The sequence below is a fragment of the Xiphophorus hellerii genome, chromosome 20 (assembly GCF_003331165.1).
Source record: "Xiphophorus hellerii strain 12219 chromosome 20, Xiphophorus_hellerii-4.1, whole genome shotgun sequence".
Taxonomy (NCBI): Eukaryota; Metazoa; Chordata; class Actinopteri; order Cyprinodontiformes; family Poeciliidae; genus Xiphophorus; species Xiphophorus hellerii.
The window spans coordinates 3,032,438-3,038,581 of NC_045691.1; positions in this window are offsets into that span (position 1 = coordinate 3,032,438).

The following is a 6,144-nucleotide window of genomic DNA, read 5'->3' on the forward strand; positions in this document are numbered from 1 at the left end:
TTTATCTGCAGGCACAAATTATCTTAAGGGTTCTCCATTGTTAACTCTTTAGCCTGCACACACACACACACACACACGCACACACGCGCACACACACACACACACACACACCCTCGCCCACACACCCACCCACACACACTCCCCCCCCCACACACACACACAAATGGTGCTGTTTTCCAGCAGTGTGTGGACTCCTGCAGGCGGTTGCTGCTGCGCTCACAGGCTCCTTGTTCGGTTCGGTTTTACAGCCTGGTTTTCATAGGCAGTCCCATCAGACTCTTTACACCTCAGCAGCTCCATGCCGGATCTCCTGAAGGTCCGGCGGCTGCTGAGGGTTTGTATCGAAGCCGCCCATCCAGCCAAACCTGGACTGGTTTAGCTTTTGTTGCTTTGAGTTTGATGCATTCAGAGAAATGGTGCAGATCATTAAGACGAGTTGATTCATGTGAAGAAAAGACAATAAAATAAAATCTTCCACATTTACTGGATTCTCTTGAATTCTGCCTTAGTTTGTGTAAACCAGGCTGGTTTGTAAGACAGAATGCGTTCAATCCAGATCCAGCAATAAAATCACTTAAAGGGACAGTATCATGTCAAATTTACCTTGCTTTAGCTTTACTTTAGGTTATAATGTTATTCCCTCATCTAAAACAAATCTGGAGTGTTGCCTTGATGATTTCTTAAAATCCTTTAATCTCCATGGCAACCATTCAGCTGTGCAAAATGCCTGATTGGACCTAGCCCCGCCTTTTAGACGCAGGTTAGGTCTAAAAGCTCCTTCAGACTAGCCAGCAGCAATTAGTAACACCTGCTGAGTTCGTTATATGAGCCACTTCTCAGAGCAACGCTGGTTAAAACGTTGGTAAAGGGTTAACAGAGTGGAGAAAGCGCTTCGATAAAAACGTAACCCAGATCCAGAGATCATCTTAGTGAACTCAGATCCAGATTAAGAAAGCAGGAAACCCAGCAGGAATCAGCTGCTCTGTGCGACTGAACTTCATCCAGGATCCTTTCAAACTGTAGTGGAAAATCTGAAGCCGCTGCAGCGTGTGAATTATCTGAATAATCACTCACTGAACGTTGTCATTCATCTGTGGCTTCATATTTTCCACAGCTTGGAGTGGAGGAGCTAAATAACCTGTTAAAGCAGCTCCCAACACACACACACACACGCACACACACACGCCCACACACGCACACACACACACACACACACACCCACATACCCACACACACGCACACACACATAGGGGGCTGATTTACAGGTGGTGTTAAGTATGACTAATGGTGTCGTTTGTTTTGCTGTCATGTTATTTCCCTGCAGTGCTGTGGAAATGGGCGCCGCGCCACCTATTGGAGCTGATAATGACTTCATTGCTCACTGTGTGCAGGACGGCAGCTCGTTTGTGGGAAAGAGAAACCTGGAAGGAGCAGAAAGTTGAAGAAACCTGCTTTAATGACGAGCGGCGCTGATGAACCTGGGCTTAAAACTTAAGAGTGCTCCAGACCCAAACAAGCTGATCCGGGATTTCTGGGAGGAAAAGGTTCGGTTTGTCTTCTCACTTTTTTTTTTTCCGAAGAGTTTTTGCGGCGCTAGTGGCTCGTATTATTTTTTTTGACAGTAGGCAGACAGGAAGAAGGGTGAGGAGAGGGGGGAAGACATGTGGCAAAGGTCGTCGGGACCGGGAGTCGAACCCACGACGTCCGCGTCGAGGACTAAGGCCTCCAAACGTGGAGCGTGCTAACCCCCTGCGCCACGTCTTCTCACTTTTAAATGAATCCATTAAAATTTACCTTCAGAGCTGCTCTGTCCTGCATACTTTAATTTACAAGGTAGGAAACCAAATGATGTCTGGCCCAGTCCAAACCTGGGAGCCACCAGCTTCTCCACAGCATTTCCTGAAGGAGGAATGGACTTTAGTTGGAAAGTTCCGACAGGCCCAGAAAGTTTCTGTGGAAACCAGAACAAAGAAGAAGATTACCATAAAAGTTCAGGAACATCTGAGGAAACTTGGAGGGAATATCAAGTCAACTGACTGAGGAGAATCTGATTTTTTAACTCCAAACAGAAAAAAACAAACACTTGGTTTTACTCTGGATAAAAATAAAAGTCTGAACTCAGGGTTCTTCAGCAGTTACCACAGAAAAGCTACTTGATTTTTCATGACTGATTCCTCCTTGAAAAGTAGTTCAGTTACTTTACATTAAAGTAACTACGTTAGATTACAAGTTACTTTATTAGTTACATTCATCCCCGCTCATGTCTGACTAGCTTCTTCAAATCTCCACTTATTGGGTTACAACATGACAAAATCTTTTTACAAATATTGATGTAATATTTTTGAAGCTGGATATTTTGATAGGCTGGAAGAGTATTATTATTATTATTATTATTATTATTATTATTATTATTATTATTATTATTATCCTGTAAATCAGCAATCAGCTAGTGAGCCTGTTCTGGGATCGACTGGTAGTGACTCCTTCATCCACTAGGGGACGTTCACATTGAGAAGAGCAGAAAATTACAAAAATAGTCGAGCACAGTAAAATATTAAGTAACTGTAATCTGACTACTCAGTTGGTAACACGTTACTGACATCATGGTTCCTCGGAGAGCTGCTGGCCACACTAAACAGCTCTTCTTCTGATGAAACCAAATGAATATGCCTCAAGTTAAGGTCATGTGACTCCTAGGCTTCTAAAGAGGCAGGTTTCAGCGGAGGTCAAAGGTGAGGCAGCCGGCAAGAGGAGCAGAGTGAGAGAAACTTCATCCAAGTTACCGTCGAGAGCCTGTCAGGATTTATTAGGCTGGGAAAGCACGCACACACACACACATGCACGCCCACACACACACACCCATGCACACACACATGCACGCCCACACACACACACCCACCCACACACGCACACACACACACAGCAGAGAGTCATAAAGAGGCTGCAGATAAGTTAACCTGAAAGCAGGACCCAGTGAGATCATGACAGCTGCGGCGGAGCTGCTTTTCTGCTGTTTTTCTTTCCCTGAGTGAAAGTTTACCTTCATCATGACGGAGGAGCAGCAGAGAGGAAGAGGAGGAGCAGGGCCGACCCCAGCCTCCATGGGGCCCTAAGCAATGTTGGTCAAGTAGCTCATTGATATATTAATGCAGTAGCCAGGTAGCCTGATGTGAAAACATTTTGCTAGACAATGTCAAACACTGAGACGTTTTAACTATTGTTATCAAATGTTATCAAAAATGCCATTTTGAAGCCAAAACCCCCTCAGAAACATTTAGGACCAACAGGAAAATCAACTAATTTAACATTAAAACTCAGTTTCACACAGAGACAAAGACTCTGTCTGCTGAACTGGACCATTCAAGGTCGCTATCAAGCTAAGTTTCTATCAGCAGCTCCACTAATCTTTCTGATAAGCATTACATTACCAACAGACATTAAAACAAACTTTTATCTCAGCTTTTTTCTATTCGTCCTCTTTCTTCTCTTTGTCCCTGAAGGATAAATCTTTTTTGTGACATTGTTTTGCTAACTTATCTTCCTCCATGCTTTGGAGGTTTCCATGCGATCTGTGCATGGCAGCTGATGTTACCGGTGAAGCGTGACCTACCGCGGCCACCAAGGGGCCCCCAAGAGCAATTTATGTTTTACTTTTGTCCATAAAAATAATTAGCAGATATATAATTGTAAAAACAAATCACAACATTATAAGAAATTGTGTGGATTGTTATTATAATGACAGAAATCATTACTAAAAAATAATAATAAAAAAAATCAACTCCACATAGGGGGCCCCCTTACTGGCCCCGGGGGCCTAAGCGACTGCTTAGTTAGGCGAACTTGGGCCCGCCCTGAGGAAGAGGAAGAGGAGACAGGAAGGAGGACGGTCATGTTTTAATTAGTGTGAGAATAAACCTGTTGGTTAAACGTGATAAAAATGAGCTGAAGGTAAAACTGGATGTTTAGTTGGTAGCTTTGCTGAAGTCCTGGGTTCAAATCCCAGTCTGAAAACCTGAATGTTGGGTTAACTGGTTTCTCTAAATGAGGTAATTCTTTAGGTATAGTGTCCAGGGTGGACCCCGCCTCGTACCCATTGACCTCTGACCCTGGACCAGCAGATGACGCTGCATGGAGTTAGCCTATTAGCGGAGCCTAAAATACCATCTCAATGCTAAACATGCAGCAGCTAATGCTAATGTTAGCGTCCACAGTCCACATTTCTAAATATGCTTCATGAATGATCAGGACTTCCTGAAACACTTAATAACACTTTGCTCCAATCTGATGGTTGAAGAACCGATTAAAAACTAAATATATTTTTTGTTGAGCTCATATGTCTATTTATTCACTAATTTAGCAGCAAAATGGGTTTTGGAATTGATAATTTTGCTTATTTTGTTGATGCACAGTGTTTATTAAAATATGGTTAATGAATTAATTGCAGACCCTGAAATCAACTCCATTAAAACATTTAATTGAGCCACTGTCACTTCTGACCACGTGTTCTTGGTGGAGCAAGTAAACATGGAAACCATTAAAACCAGTCACTGAACATATTGAACCTGTTTTCTGTTCTGGAGATGAATCCAGAGATCATTCCCACAATAACAACATTATTCCTCCTAATCCGGAAGATTTGCCAGGTAGATATTTGGTAAATGTTCTCCAGAGCGTTTCAGGTCCAGATTAAGGGTTCTGGTTCTATTAAATCAGAAAAAAGAAGAAGAAAAATAGCTGATTAATTAAAGAGATCCCGGCTGAACCACAGAGACGTGAACTTTTTATGGCGGTTCAGCGGTTCTTAACGAGCCTCTCAAACTGTCAGCACTCGGCTCGAATGAACGGCCCCGGCTTCCCAGCGGCTTCCGATGCGAAAGCGCCACCACTTCCGAGCGGCGGTCCCGAGAGACCTGGGAATACCGAGAGACCTGGGAATACCGAGAGACCTGGGAATACCGAGAGACCTGGGAATACCGAGAGACCTGGGAATACTGAGAGACCTGGGAATACCGAGAGACCTGGGAATACCGAGAGACCTGGGAATACTGAGAGACCTGGGAATACTGAGAGACCTGGGAATACCGAGAGACCTGGGAATACTGAGAGACCTGGGAAACCGGGAAGACGAAGGCCGTTTCCACAGGAGAGAGCTCCTCGCAGTGACTGCTTTTTACTCGTTTCAGGAGATTCTTTAGGACTTTATTTGACAGCGGAGTGATGGGAGCCACCGGTCAGGGAACGCCAACGCCTCTGAGGCAAACACGGAGATATTTTATGATATTCACTGGTGATTTCCAGAAGTCACGCTGTGTTTTCCCTCAACGCTAATTTATGGCCGCCAAAGGAACATGTTTGCACGGCGTTTTACTGCAACAGATTTACTGCAACAGGCTACAACTGTGTCCAGAGGCAGCAGAGGAGTTTATTCTGTTTCTTTGTTTTTATTAGCTGTCAGATATTTTCCAGAGATGGTCAAATGTTTGAGAGGAGAAGAAAGAAAGCACTGAATGAGGAATCTTTACTTTTGCAGGAGCCTCTCCAGAAGAACCATCACTTTGCTGTTTGCTCCGGACCAGAATCTGTTAAGTTTCTCCTAAATGTTCAGCGAAGGAAGGGAAATATATCAACAGGGGGAAATCTTCACAGTCTGATGTGCGAGAAAGTTCTTGAAACAATTACAGCAAAGGTTTTCTTCTTCTTCTTCTTCTTCTTGTTCTTCTTCTTTCTTCATCCTAAACGAAGCTGAGATACAAACATCCCAGAGAAAGTTTATATCTTGGTTTGAACGGATCTGACAGACTCCAGAGCTGCCGTCTCTCTCCGCAGCTCCTTGCTAACGCAACCTGACGCCTGATCTGAATGCTGGAACACACACAAACACATGTACACAGTTTATTTACCGTGATGGTGCGGGCCGCCGGCAGCCTGCTTTCTGGTTCTGCCCAAGCTGGACACTTCCTCATCTGGAGAAGATGCTCTCGGTTTTAGATTCAGCTGTTTCCCTGAACGATGCGCTCCAGCAGAACTCTGATGTCCGACGGTGAAATCATCCTGAAGGTGGATTTCTGAGCACAGTCTGCAGTGAATCACTGGTGATTCAAACATGATCAGTCAGCGACTGTTGAAACTCTGGAAACGCCAGAG